General features: G+C 34.6%; 1 long non-coding RNA gene across 1 annotated transcript; it reads left to right on the plus strand.

Annotated features, from left to right (window-relative positions):
• The first annotated feature begins 10,728 nt into the window (after nucleotides 1–10,728).
• On the plus strand, nucleotides 10,729–14,342 carry LOC136810244 (uncharacterized). The gene is made up of 4 exons (XR_010847078.1): nucleotides 10,729–10,963; nucleotides 12,786–12,962; nucleotides 13,363–13,463; nucleotides 13,727–14,342. It is a non-coding gene; the product is annotated as an uncharacterized lncRNA (long non-coding RNA).
• The last annotated feature ends 1,442 nt before the right edge of the window (nucleotides 14,343–15,784 follow it).

The following is a 15,784-nucleotide window of genomic DNA, read 5'->3' on the forward strand; positions in this document are numbered from 1 at the left end:
TGGTAATAAATGTAAGCGGTCGCGTGTTTTTATGGTTTAAATATAAGCAACCACATGTATTAAAGACCTAAATGTAGGCGGCCACTGGATCTATACTTTGTCGACCTCGACCCTAAACCTCGAAAAAAGCCGACCCTTGACCAAAATACAATAAAAAGCCGACCCTGGGTAAAAAACTACTATATCAGCTTTTATATTTTACAAGAATTCTTTTGGATGAATATTCCATAAATTGATCATTCGAACATTTTCATTTAGCAGTCAATCTGTGATAAAAATGCCAGTCGTCGGTCGGGGGGAGGGGCAGTGAAAGGTCGAGGTCGAGAAAGTATAGATTGCCGGCAGCCGCATGTATTGACGATCTGAATGTAGTCGGCCGCGTCTTTTATGGTCTAAATATAGGCGGCCGCGTGTTTTGCCAATCTGAAGATAAGCGGCCGCACGTATTATATATATTATTTTACCATATAAACTATAACTAGTAAATGGGACCTAAGTCAAACTTTAATCATAAAAGATTGTTAGGTAGAAATCACTATTTCATATTCAAATTTATAAATCTGTCGATAGTCAAATAATTGTTATCTGACAACACCTGCTCTAGGAGAGAGGGAGTTGTTCTTCCGATTCTATGATATTTATCGGAATTAAACATTAACTGTTTAATACCACGATCTACAGACATTCGAACGACATGTCCTGCTTAATTCTTTTGCTGTTTTCGAATGAAACTACTGACGTCTTCAGTATGGCAGATAGAAAGGAGCTTAGCGTTATTAATTTTTAATCGAAAGTCTCCTTCTTCAGTATCGACTCGACTGAAACCACGTCGTATCATTTTGCGAAGTAGACTTCTGTACGTTGAATCAAGCTTATCAAATTGCGCTGCGGTCAGATTCCAATTCTGACAAGAGTACGTTAGTCTACTTCTTGACTGTCTAAAATTCAGTACTTACCCAATTTTATATAAATAAGTGGATAAAACCTAGACCAAAAGCTGTATAATCAAGACCAGAATGGACCATTTTCAACGCCATTCGTTGGAACAGAGGAACACGATCATGTTCACGAATTGACTCGTATTTCATTGCCATATTATCGATACCATTTTAACACAATGATCGACAGCACCCTCTCTTTTTGGCAATCACCAAGATATTAATCAACAATAAAATCAAAACGACTGCAGCAATAACAGCAATACCAGCAGTACTTTCCAAAAATTTAACGATTGTACTTCTTTTTTAACGATTTCGGGAATCATTGTTTTTACTCCAAGGTCCCGTATAGTAGGGGGTCTTGATAAAAGCGCGAATAAAAGAAGGGAGTCCGAAATAATTTCAAAATCCAATAATCGGGGGAGGGGGGGGTCCAGAATTGTACCTCCACAATCCCAACGCTTAATTGCCACATAGTTGCTGCAGGTAAGAACAGTAAAAGGTTTTGTTTTATTTTTTATTATATTTAGTTTTAATAAATCACTCTTAAATTCCTTTTCAACAAGCTCAAAACCATTATATAATCAAAATTCTACCCAAAAATGGAGCCTTTTTCTATTACAATGCACATTACATTGAGATAGACTTTACATGCTAAATTTCGAAGCCATAGTCTAATAGATTGGGTTCCAAAATGATGACGTCAATTTCAGTAGAGAAAATGTTTGACGTCAGATTTTATTTTACAGTCTGAATTAACTTCAAATTGCGCTGCAGAAAAAAGAATCAGTTTGAATTTTAGTTAGTTGGTTATCAGTCGCGTTTGTTCAGTTCTTAAAAGAATATATTCTTAAGAAATGGATACCATGACATTAGCCAATATTGAGTTGCAAAAGTCGAAGCAAAATATTGCTCGCCTCTCAAAGGAAATAGAAATTTTAAAAATTAAGCATGAAATTGCCAGCAATGATTGCTTGGCAAAAGAATCAAAGATTCGCAAATATAAAAAAGAAAACGTGGAATTACACGTGAAACTTGCAAAGGAGAAGTAAGTACTTTATTTTTCTTTTAGCCAAAATATTAACAAGATTTGTAAATCAACGAATTAGAACGAATCTAAAATTCTCAATGTGAATTGAATTGAATTGAATATATTTTCGCTGCAACACAGCAGGATAACCCCTTACAAAAAAAAATAGATTTCTCTAATACAATGGGGAACCTAGAAGAAACTGAAAAATTATTACAGAACTAAAGAACAAATGAATAAACGATTATCATAATATTAATAGTGACACAAAAATGAATATAAGAAATATTTTTACTTTTATTTTATGAAAATTTCTTGAGTAGTTTATCTATAGTCTTCTGTTACCGACCACCCCTCCCCCTGGGAAAACACAGCTAGCCGCACATACGAAGCACACACACACCACACACACACACACACACACACACACACATACCTACACTAACCGAATTGCGGGGTCTGCTTCTACACACCTTCTTATGGGGCCTAATTTATTTAACTTACATTTCTTTAGATTTCCTTAGAAAATTAATTATAACCATCTTAAAGAAGTATTTTCTACCTAAAAAATGCCTAAATAAATAGTATCCACCAGTTAACAACTACTTTAAAATAAGCTTTTGCTTGTGGGGGCATACATAGATCTCACAAATTTGATACACGTTCTTGTGGGGCCTAAATTGAAATGGCCCCACAAGAGTGTGTATCAAATATGTGCTGAGTCAGCAAAAATCGTGGGGATCTTTAAATTCGAATATCTCCTGATTGAGCTATCGAAACAAGAAACACCCCTGTCTCATTTTCAGCTACTTAGTGACATTTTTTTTACAAATGGACACTTTTTATAAAAACCGAAAAGGGAACCGAAAGTAAAAAAAAATGTTGAATCTCAAATTAGAATCTAGATATGACGCCTCGGATACTTTTATGTATTTGAAGACCTGTAACCCAGTCATGAAACCTCTCCTGTGAGTGAGATCGCATCCTTAAACAGAAAAGTACAATTTTAACTTGCAAATCATCAATTTATATATTCTATCAAATTTCAGCAGGTATTATCTCCCTTATTGACGAAGTACACCTCTGTCTCAGTGACCCGTTGAGAATCAGGTATAAAAAACCCAACTGTGATGAAAATGATTGCTTCTAATAGCTGGGGATTGCGGGGTTTCTCGATTCGAAGATACCGGAAATACAGTTTCTCTTCGGATTCTGGCAGTGTAGTGTGCATGAGCATAGTCTCAGTGGCATAAATGCCACGCTGTTCCATGGGATCTTCTTGGCTCATCTGGTTATCGTATACTTAATAAGCATTCCCTAATCATTGTATTTCTTCCTTTTATGTTCAATGATGTTGAAAGTTCACGCCGTATTCAATCTCCGGAGGACAACGAATGCAGATGCAGCGCTTCAGTCAAATTCTCAAATCTATTACCTATGTTATTTATGGGTGTGTGGCGTCAAATCTAAAGATGATTGGAATGAATGTGTTATGTTGCGTTTAACTTGTTGATAATACGCTGCTCCTTTTTCGAAATAGACGCATTGTACAATCCAACGACGTTAAAAAACACTCCAGGACTATTGCTTTTCAAACTCGATTTCAACTTCTCGTCACTTTTATAAACGGCTTCGTGTATATACTAAAGACACAAAGTTCAACCCATGTTTTAGTGAAGAATTTTAACGAATTTTTTGTATGATTTATGTTATACGTTGCATTATTTTGATTGCATTGTGATTGTATTGTTTAGGGTAGGAAGTAGGTAGCGGACTGAGCCGCAATCTTAAGGTTTCCTTGCGAAAACATCATATAGCACCTATCAAGAGAACGCAAGGTTTTCATCCTGGATAGGAGTGAGTTGCTCACTTTCCGAAAGCAGCTTTACTTCGTGCCTATGCTCAGAAGCCCGCTCCTACGCAACTTTGTACATATTGACTACCCTGAGTATCAGAGGACGAGTTTTCAAAGAAAATATCAATTAGCCTCCGTCTCAGAACGCGGTCAGAAAATTTTGCGGATAATTTCACAGCGAAAATGCATCCAGTGAAATGTGAGTAATGTATCATGATTCAAGTCGACTGACATAATTATACACATAATACATGTTACAAGTTCTGCCTACGGATTCTCAAGCTCGGCTATAATAAAACTATTACATGTTAGTAGCAGACCCGACTGACCAATGTTATGTAGCAGGTTGAAACAGGAGTTTCTGCTGGAAAGATGCAGTTTGTTTTCAAGTTAAATCTTCAAAATAAAACAAACTGTGTGGGTTTCTTTACTTCCAAACAACCTACCAATAGTTTTGGAACACTCCATAATAAAGGAAGATTGCTCTTCTTGTGGATTGGCTTTCTGATACCCCATATAAACACGATGTGACATGAAAGTGAAGAGACATGATTTGTTGGTTTATGTTTGATTTGTTGACTCATATATCTCATGGCAAATGGGATAGCAAATGACTTTCCATGTATTGCTTGGCTCTACATATGATACCTCTAACTTTGAACACCTCCAGAATGTTGAAAAAAGCATTTTACGAGATAAGTTTCAATTATAATTTTCATGGAAATTTTTAAAGCGACAGATTTTGCTTGGCATCAGTTTTGTTTGGTTGATCTTTGGTATCGTGATCATTAAAAGCAATGAAATGCCACACAGTCACTCTACGCATGATGCCTCCAGCTATGATTGGTATCAGAATGTTGGAAAAAAAACATTTTACGAGAAATTAAATTGTTGATAGAAATTATATTGACTTATTTTTACAATGTTGGCGGTGTGGGTTTAGTTGGTTGATAATGTTTACACTGTGGGATGGTTTTCAAAAAACTGTTATATTGATTGTTGTTTGTTGGAATTGATTACATGAACCTTTTTTTGATAAATACTTTATTTTTTTCATGAATCGAAAAAACCGTGTGGATAGTATATATGTGCAGTGTCTGTTTTCAAAATTTGAAAGCTCTATACCTACTGAATTGAAGCTCTGACTAGCTCTGTTTTTAAAACTTTGAGCCATGATTTTTTCTTTGTTGCTATTAAAGATAGATTTTTAAATTGTTGTAATGTAAATTTATGGTAAAGTTTTAGTTTTTGAGTTTAGTTCATCAGTAGTACATACAGTAGTATTTTTTCAGTAATCCTTTCTTGTAAATATATAGTAACATTTAACAAGACTCATTGCCCTCATTATATTCTAATTTGTATTTTTTCAGGACTGATAAGTACATATTTTTAAACACCAAAACAAAGCAAACAACATGCCAGTTCTTTCTGGACAAATATATATGTATACTTTATTGTGTGCTTTGAGTTCTATTTTAATCAACCCTCTCAACTGCTGATCTTTCAACTATCATTTAGGAGTATAGAATGGGCTTCCATAGTACCATTTTCTCTAAGTATTTTGTGCAAATTTTCAACAAAGTAGACCTCATGACTGTCCTTGTCCCTTATGTTAAAGTTGTTCTGATGGAGGACATTGCTGTTTTTGGTAGCCCTCACATATTAATAAGGAGCTTTGGTGTAAATGTTTTTTCTGATGAAATCATACTAATCTGAAGCTATAAGGCCTTTATGAACTTTCTAGAACAATAATCTTGCTCCAATCTTGAGAAACACTGGAAAAATAGGTTAGCATTCCCTGCCATAATTTCACAGATTTCCTCTGCGTTCTGCTTGAAAACGCTGTCGTATAGCCGAAAACGAAAGTGAAACTGTGAAAACGTCCGCAAATTCGGGCCCAGTCCTCTTCCGAGACGGAGGCTAATCTCTGACGACAGAGCTGAGAATTTGAATTTTAAATCTAACCTCCAAATCAAATGCCAATCAAAAAAAATATTTAAAAAAAACATATTTATTTACACCGTGGTCACACTCACTTTCTGAACAAATTCTTGAAATTCTAAGAATTTTTTTCGGCAAGTGAGCACTGCGATAAAATAGGCTATTTTGTTTTTGAGTCTGAAAATGGACTCGCAGCTCTGACCCGTCAAGTATACATCACATCAGATATAAATAAGCAGACGGGTTCTCCTGTCTAATTTGACATTAGCGAAGCCCTCCTGTAATACTCAGTCTGAGTTAGAAATCATCATGTGTGGTCCAACTCGTAGGAATATGGTGGTGCTTCTAAAAAAAAATTCCAAAAATTATTCTTTTCACCAAGATTTTGGCTTGAAATGTCAAAAGAATGCAAAAATCGACTTTTCTTAGATTTTGACCATTTTCCGACCCTTTGTGGTCAACAAGCAGGGAGGCCGCATCGGGTACGGGTGGTATGGTGCTCACTGTACCAGATTTTGTTATATAAAATACTTGGAATTAAAGAGGAATCATCTTCGATAGCCTTGAATAAGACTTGTTTAGGCAATCCGAAAGGGTTATAAAATTCAAAAAATTTTCTCCTGTCGGCGCCAACCATGGTTCCTCCTTTAGTCACTAAATCGTGACCCTCACCTCATCACGCACATATTTTCCACCGTACCACCGTACCGCCGGCGTCCCTGACAAGTGATCCAAGAACCTCAAATTTGTCCCTGTTCTACTTTATTCTGTCCTCTAGTGAATTGATTTGAAGATTCACCATACTGGACACCTCTCCGTGGTCAGGTCCACGCAGCAAGTTTCACAGGCATCTCTCAAGTGAGTTACGGCATGTCTAAAAAATTAAAAAACCTATAAGGGCCGGTTCCCACTGATAACTCTTTTCAAAATAGGCTCATTTTTACATCAAAAAACGCGCATTGAAACGTAGAATACGATGTCAACTGTTTCCAATTGATTTTTTCAACCAAACAAAAGCCACAGGTCAATTATTTCTCTAATGACGTCATTTTTATGACGTCACAGGAAAAGAATTTGGCTTTTTTTAGGTAAAAAATTTCAATTGGAAACAGTTGATATCGTATTCTACGTTTCAATGCGCGTCTTTTGATGTAAAAGTGACCCTATTATAAAAGGAATTATCAGTGGGAATCGGCCCTTATAGGTTTTTAATTTTTTAGACATGCCGTAACTCACTCGAGCAGTAAAACAATTTTTTGCTTAGTAACAACTTCCTAATAAATGAGGAGGGTGTTATTAGTGTGGGGTTGGTATTTTGCGTAAAATTGCTAAATAAGTACTCTCGAGGACCAAATAAGCGTCCCCCAGCTAAATAATTTTTCGAAAATTTTCCACCCAGGACATTCTTATTTCCGCTTATAACTTTTGGGAAAGTTCTTTGTTGCCCTAATTATTCTGTATTAGCCTTCTTTTTAAAAATTTTCCACCCAGGACATTTTTATTCCAACCTCCCTGCTTATTAAGTTTTGAGATTTTTTCCATTCAACCCGTTAATTAGTTATTAGGTACCCGAGAGTAGGTGTTAAATAGAAATGGCCGATTTTTTGCCAAAAAAAGTTCCAAATTATACACAACTTGTGTGGCAACCATTGAAGCTACTCCATTGCAAAATAAAGGATTTACAATACTGATATATTTACAACTGGTCTTGTCTAATGTCTTTCTTTGCAAATCAATTGACGACGACACCACTTAGGGAGAGTGGACCCCATAATTTGTGTGAAACCAGAAATAAGAGTCAACGTAAAAATGGATCTTCAACCACATCAGCACCCGCATTTACAAGAGCCATATTTTTCGGAGACAGAGTTAATCGCAATAGACATACTGCAAATTCAATTTCCGAACCTTAACATCATTTTCATCAAAGCGATGTTCAGATTAAATGGTAGTAACATCATGAAAACTATGAATTTTCTCAATGATATGGGATTTTAATTATTTATAAATTATGTACATGTTGGTGATTATTTTTAGTTTAAGTTAATAAAGTATGATTTCAAAAGAGAAAATATTGTCCTTCTCATAGCTTGTGTTTACTGAATCTTCCGAAATTGAAATGTCAGAGTAAATACAAAATAATGTGACATAGCCTTTTTTGCAGAAAAGCTAAGTAAGTATTCGAAATTATTAAAATATTAATCACATGATGAGCTATTTTTTCTCATTTGGCGCGCCTTAATCACACTCTTCGGAACACGATGAAATTTTAAAAGAGGAGCCAATGTCTCAAAATCTATGTTTCCTCTTTTCCCGCGCCTTTTTTTCGAACGCCAGATGTAGATTTCACCATCTCACTTAAAGTAATTTTAGTCAATACTTACTTTCTATTTACAAGAAAAAATCTCCGTCTCTTCATTATAAAAACCAATAAGACAGCTAGGAAAGGCCAAATGTGTGATTAGCTCGTAATTACACGATAACTCGTGAAATTCGAAAATTGCACTCTTGATTTTTTTGTTTCGAATTTTCCTCGTCCTATCAGACTCGGAAAATTAAAAACAAAAAAAATCACGCACTTGGTTTCATGTGATTACATATATTAATCGTCAGCCGTGCAAAATTACTCGAACCTGATTGGTTTAGAGGAGTGCGATTAATCGTTAATTGCACTATTACCACTTTTTGCACTCTTCGGCGGGGGGACACTTTTGTCTCCTTATTCTTTTCTCTCCCAAGTCCCAGTCAGAGACTTTTTTTACTATATAATAAAAAGCAAAGACAATTTTTTTTTCTTCAATATAAAAAAGGACAAAGAAATTTTACGTTACAATAGCTTCTATTAATTGAAAACAAAGAAATTACAATGCAATGTTTTTTTTTAAACAAAAGAAAAAAAGGAGGTTTTCGAATGTTTACAAAACGAAACTATGATTTACTAATGATTATTTACTGACGATTACCTCGGAATCGTATGTTTTGTCGTGCAATAAATTAACGATTAATCACTCGTAACAAAGGAGAAAATACCGTAATTTACACTCGACCTTCGGACTCGTGCAAATTGCTAAGTCTAACCTAAGTCTTTCAAAGTCACCCACTGCAGTCTAACCGCAAGGGCAAACCACAAGGGCTAGATTAACTGGCTTACACCAGTATCAAAACGCTGATTTTTTGCTTGTGGTTCCATCAAAAGCAATTCAAAAGCAATGCAACGACTTCAAAAGTGTTTTTCTTAACTTCCATCTCCTTTCAGACACATTGAAGAGTCATTTTGCTCTATTTCTCATCATTTTTCACTCAAATTTCATTTGTCTACAACCTTTTGTCCGGCATTGTCGCTGCCACGGCGTGTGCACCCCACATAAATCAAAGTATATTTTAACCGAAGTCCCAAAAATTGTGTATTGTTATATTGCTTAACAACAATTTTGACTTCGCTTTTTATGAAGGCAATTACTCCGTAAGTGATAGAAAACTAGTCGAAACTGACGCTATGAGTGCCCCCGGGTTTTAAACTTTTATCTGAATCAATTATATGATGCTTCGATGCCCACACGATTCAAGATTTCTCTTGCAATCACTATTCTACTCTTCTACTCTATACAATTTTTAAAACAATAAAACCATTTAATTTAGAAATGATAAATGATAAAAGCACTCAGAGATGTAATTGTATTCCCAAGGCAATTAACTTATAATTAAAAGATTATCCAATTTCAATTTCTTTCGCAAATAGTTTTTGTCAGTTTTCTATTTTTATTGAAAGATGAAACAGAGAGATCACTGGGCGAAATCTTGTCTTTCCATTTTCGAAAGATGTTGAGAAGATCAACTTTCAACAAATTTCCTAAATTTTCGAAAGATGAAGTTTCAAATTTGTTGAAAGATATTGGAAGCTCATCTTTCGATGTCTTTCGACTTTTAGGAAGATGAACTTCTCTATTTTTCCAAGATTTGGAAAGACGAACTTACAAGTTTATTGAATTTTGTTGAAAATTCATCTTCCAACAATTTTCTATTTTTCGAAAGACGAACTTCTCTGTATTTCAAAAGTTTTGAAATATGAACTTTCAACTTTTCAAAAAGATGTCGAAAAGTCGTTTATCGACGTCTTTCAACTTTTCGAAAGATGAACTTCTCTGTATTCCAAAAGTTTTGAAATATGAACTTTCAATTTTTCAAAAAGATGTCGAAAAGTCGTTTATCGAGGTCTTTCAACTTTTCGAAAGATGAACTTCTCTGTATTTCAAAAGTTTCGAAATTTGAACTTTCAATTTTTTAAAAAGATCGGATTTATCGACGTCTTTTAACTTTTCGAAAGACGAACCACGAACTTCTCTGTCTTTCAAAAGTTCCGAAATAGAAACTTTCAATTTTTCAAAAAGGTGTCTAAAACTCGTATATCGACGTCTTCCAACTTTTCGAAAGGCGAACTTTTACACTTTTACGTTTAATGTTTAATGTTTAATATTTTTTAAATACACGCTTTTTTATAGGAACAATTTTAAAAGAACACAAGTTTGCTGATTTTAATGGGTTTTAATAGATTTTAAGCCATTTTAATTTCTTAAGGAAAAAAACTAATCGTAAGAACATTTAAGCCTAAAAACCTCGAAAAATTAAGAACAGTGCAGACAGCCTAGCCTGAGCCAAAATTTTCTGGTTCTTCTTATAAAAAAAACAAAAATTTCGACGCTCGTATTTCGACGTCTTTCAACTTCTCGAAAGATGAACTTCTCTTGGTTTTTCCATGTTGCTGAAAGAAGAACGCGCCAAAACGTTTATGAATCAAAGTCCGCATTGATGATTACCGGGGATCGAAAAGACTATTTGAAGCATAATTTTTGACGTTTAAAACACAAGAAGATACTAAAATATCTAAATTTATTATAAAATGAAATAGTTCTAAGTGTATTACATACACAGTTTATGGTTCAATACTGTAAGTATAATATCCACATCATTGGAAGTACTTTTGCAAACCCCCGGAAAAAAACTTAGATCATTTTCGAATGTTATGATTTATGATTGCCGGCAAAATTTCTTTTTGTAATTTTGAAACTGGAAGCTGTGGAGTGGATGGTGGAAGGCAGTGTGTGTGTGATGAGGAAGACAACAAACCAAAGCAAAGCCAAAATGCAGTGCAAATGGAAACTTTATTCTACAGATATGAAGTGGGAATCAAAAGATGCTAAAGTGAGCTCCTTTTTATATATTTCTAATTATCAACCACACTTCAATCATACTTTTTGTGTCCACACCACAGCTTTTCAAAGCTATGGGCAGTTCCAGTTATAGTCTGTTAACCCCCAGTGGACGATGTGGATTTTCCACAACAATTTACTTTTGAGAAACTTCAGGGTATTTATTAGCCTCCCAGGGGGAGGTACTTAGGCAAAATTGGGTATGTTTCGCTGCTGGTGACAGGGTCCCATTTTTAGGCTCCATAGCCGACTGACCAATTAAATCAGAAAAATTTCAAAACAAATGAACTACGCAGCTCTGCTAGTAGTACTCTACTATTTTTGTTTTGATAATGTTGTATTTTAATGACCAACCAGCCAGGTCACTCATTTGAGAGCTATGCATGTTAGCCTCCACTGATGCAAGTTGCCCAATCTCACGGTATATGACAGGTTCCCGAAAAATTTAGATTTTTGATTATTTTGGACAATCTTCAGGGGGTTGGCAAACGATATCATACTCCAGGATGCAAGTGAAATTTTTCAATCCACGGACCTAGACGGGGGTTCGGTTATTATCAGTTAGGGTTAGGGTTGGAGCTCGAGAGTCACAATATAAGGCCAAAGGCCTTCTTAGGGGCATTCGTACCCTGTGACTTAACTTAGGAGGGATCCTTGTAGGGGCACCGGTAGGGTTGGGAGCTTTCTTAATTAAGGTCTGTAAATTACACGCTATAAGTATTTGTGAATGACGGCTTTCTGGTGTGTCTCGTTGGCGTAGGCGGTTAGGCACTGGGTTTGTAAACCAAGGTTGCTTGCATTTGGTGGTTCGAGCCGGGGTCGGAGACCTGTTTCACCGGTACAGTCAAATTTCAGAAAAATACTTAGAAAACAGTTAGAAACACTTGAGAAAGACAGAAAATCAGGATAGAAGATAGGAAAGTAGAAAATAGGGAGAAAATAAGAGACGATGCATCCTGGAGTATGATATCGTTTGCCAACCTCTTCAGGGTGGAGATCAGAAAATCTTTTAATTTTTCATCTAACTTTTATTAATTTTAGCCACTTTTCAAGCTGAAAATGGGGAAAGTTTTCAATTTTTTGCTCTGACAGAGTCCCAATTTTGCCGAAAATTCATATCTGACATAGGGTCCACTTTTCAAACTCCAACGGCACATCCCTGTTGGCTGTCTAGATCAGTGCCCCACCCCCTAGGTGAAAGCCTCGACTTTTCAAAAGTTTTCCACCAAGGACGTTTTAATACCAATTTTTTATCTATTATAATGTGTAATGTGTATACAGGAATTCTTCTTGATAATCAACCAAGTAGGGGGTCAAGCAGCTAGTACAAGACATGTCATCTAAATGCCTTTTCGTAAGAAGCTGGTAACATCATCATCATCATCGCGTGGCCGGATGCATCTGAAGCAAACATATAACTTTTTTCATACCTGTTATTTGGGAGGTTGGAATTAAGCAAGGCTGTCAAATTTAGGACCACTCACGGTATACACTTAGTACTACCCTTGAAAGTAGGTTTTCGATCGTTACAGTGACAGATAAAAAGAATATAATCAGATAAAATAATATCTGGTCCCTTTAGAACCTTTGAATTTTTTCATCTTTCAATAGGACATTACAACATTTTAGGAAATATTTTAGATAATAAATTTCTCTGACAACCTGCAAACCGATTTTAAGATTTTTGTAAGGAAATCAAATTCACATAACACACCACCAGGTACCAACTGGTATGATGTCTTGTACTAACTGCTTGATCCCCCTGGACCAAAGCCTGTCACTTTTGTTTTAACTAGTTGTCTTTCCATTTTCAGGAGAAAAAATAAAAGTTGCTAAGTTGGAATGTAAGCTGTCAGATCATTTTATTTTGGAAAATTCTTATTCTGACTTCCATGTTAGAATTAATGAAGATTTTGTCATAACATGGTTGAAGTAAAAAATGATGTTAAATTAAACTCAACGTGGAATATCAAATGATAACATAGCTGAAGGTAGGCCTTTTAGACATAGTTTTTTAGTCTAAAAACAAAGAAATGTTGACGTTTTTGTTTTTGCTATGGAACTGAAAAAGATGACATGATTAAATACACATTTTTTAATAAGCAACTCCAATTTTCTGGTCAGGCCTAGGGTTACTTAGCATTCTGGTCCATTTTCTGAAAAAATTGCTTCGAATACCCCTAATATTATACCATATTTATGTGTATTGGGTCAAAGGGATATAGTTGGTCATGGTTAGATCATCTAAAACCAGCTGTCACATTTGAGGCCTCAGGCCTTAGTAGCCTGATTGCTTATAAAAAATGTGTAGAACAGGGAAATTACTTTTTAAACTCTGAAGTGGCAAGCTTTACAGTGTATCAAATTTTCATAAAACTTTCATGTTTATAGGATACATTGAATGTGTGTCGACATTGAGCCATTGAAGTTTTGGGGATTTCATTGAAAGTAGATTCATTTTATCCATTGAACAAGGAACAAAATACAACACGGTAAGTATTTTTTGTAATATAATCAGTACACAAAGTCTTGACCTAAGTTCAAAATATTTTTGAAAATAGGGTTTTGTAACCTTTTTTAGAACTCTTTAGAAATAGAAACAATCTGAATAATTTGTCTTACTAAAGGGTCTTTCTACTATAGTCTACTGAAAGCTGTAAATAACGTATCAACAATTTTACAAACCTCTTTTAGTTATACACCGTTTTGTATGCCTGGATTTCAATACTGATTCGATTTCTATTTGTTTTATTAGGGTCATGACGTAAGGACAGTTACTGGCTGATCTTGAAATGCACTTGAAAAACGATGCTGCAAAACAAAAATGTATGTTGCTGCCATGCAATCAAGATATTTATATGCTTCATGTGGTAGTTCGTTTCAATTTCGAAAATAATAACTTGGTAATATTTTCATTGCAATAATTGGTTGCTGAATGATAGAAGGTATTCTTGTACTCTTTAATGCTTAATTGTAAGAGTCAATCTGTACCATCTTCAAGGGATTGACAATACTGTACCATCACGTGTTGTATAGCACAATAACCTCAGTCTAATAAGTGAACAACTAAACTGAGGACTGGAGTGAGATTGTGGGTCATATTTTTGGAAAATATCACCGTAATATAATTTTATAAGACCAGCTCCCATTTTATGATTTTTTTCTGAAAAGGGCTTAAAAACCTTCATTTTCGACTACTCTAGGTCCCAAGTATATTATAAATTATGATAAAATATTGCAAAATCTAATAAAAGTGGGGGTCTGAATAACAAGGTGGAGTTTAAAAATTTTCGGTCTGGTTCAGATTTATGCTTCTTTTACTGTGTAGATTTTTCGTTGGATAATGTGTTTCAGGTTTGAAAATATTCTTGAAAAGCATTCAAAAATATCCCTGAATATGTTAAATTGAGAAAATGGAGAGACTTTTGGTTTACCCCTGAAATTAATTTTGATAAAATGTCGGAGTCCACAATTTTTTTTAAAAAATTACAAAGTAGATGGGACGTTTATTCAGACTAGGGAAAATCATCAGTTTTTAATAATGACTTGTACTTTATGGTTTTTCTACCCTCTATAATTGAGCACAAAAGAGTTTATTTGGCATAGCTTTCATTATTCATAGTGTCATCTTTTTAGAGTGATTTGCATAATTTTTTAATTTATTTTTATATTTTTCATATTTTTTACTTCATTAGTTTTTATATTTATAATACCGGCTAATACCCTCAGGCGCCCAAATCTTCCCTAAAACCCCACCGCCCATAATTTTGTTCCACCATCCGCCCATTCAAGAAACTTTTTGACTTTTTTCTAGGAATTTTGACTTACCACTCGGATTCGAGAGTCTTGTTTTACTTATCAAAAAAATATTATAAATAGTTTTGAAACACCCGGTATATAAGTTGAACCTTTTGACGACGATGTGAGTAATCAATTCCAGTTTCCCAAACATTGAAAGTTTGCTCTCTCTCTCTCTCAAACTCGCAAAGGGATCACACAATTTTTTATACTTATGTATAAGGGTATTTTAAAAAGTGCAATTTACACATTATGCTTGTTTTTTTTGTGATTTAGGAGATTAAATTATTTGAAACTTTGTTAACTGAGGCTCAGCATATGCTTTATAGGCAATGTTTAATTTTTCCAAGAGATCAGTCTGGATATGCTTGTTAGCAGTATGCTTATAAAAAATGTCTATAATTTAGTAGAATTGATCTCCATTGTAGAAAGCATTCCCAAAGTATTTAACGAGGATTTGGCACAGGGAATAGATATTTCAATGTATCCTTTAATGTCCTTTGAAGCCCTATGGCCAATCTATTCCTTGATAGGGACTAAGATTCTAAAAACTTATAATTTAGATTAGTTAATATATTATTGAAAATGAAATTAAATTATAGAAATTACACGCATTTTTTATAAGAACCAGTAAATTCTTGCTCAGGCTGGACTCCTCCTAATTTTTTTAAATCTTCAGGCTTCTTCTTATGATGTTCTTAGCCGCTTAGTTTCTTTACTTAAGAATCAGTTAAAATCGGTCGAAATTAGTGTTATAATAATTTCTGAAAGCTGAGGCTCAGATTGTTCTTAATTGTTTTTAGGTTTTGGCCAAATTTCAGCCTCGTGTTCTAATAAAATTGTTCTTATACAAAACGTGTAATTTGTCATTCAGAATTATTTTATTTAGACTACTTAATGTTTTAGCAAAAAGTCATCACTACCGTACTATTTTGTTTCATATTTTCTGTTTTCTATGCTTTGTAAATATATGAATTGTTCGTTTTAATGTCACAGAAAAAATTTATCCGCACAT

The sequence above is a fragment of the Clytia hemisphaerica genome, unplaced genomic scaffold (genome assembly GCF_902728285.1).
Source record: "Clytia hemisphaerica strain Z4C2 unplaced genomic scaffold, Clytia hemisphaerica genome assembly, whole genome shotgun sequence".
In the NCBI taxonomy this organism is placed as follows: Eukaryota; Metazoa; Cnidaria; class Hydrozoa; order Leptothecata; family Clytiidae; genus Clytia; species Clytia hemisphaerica.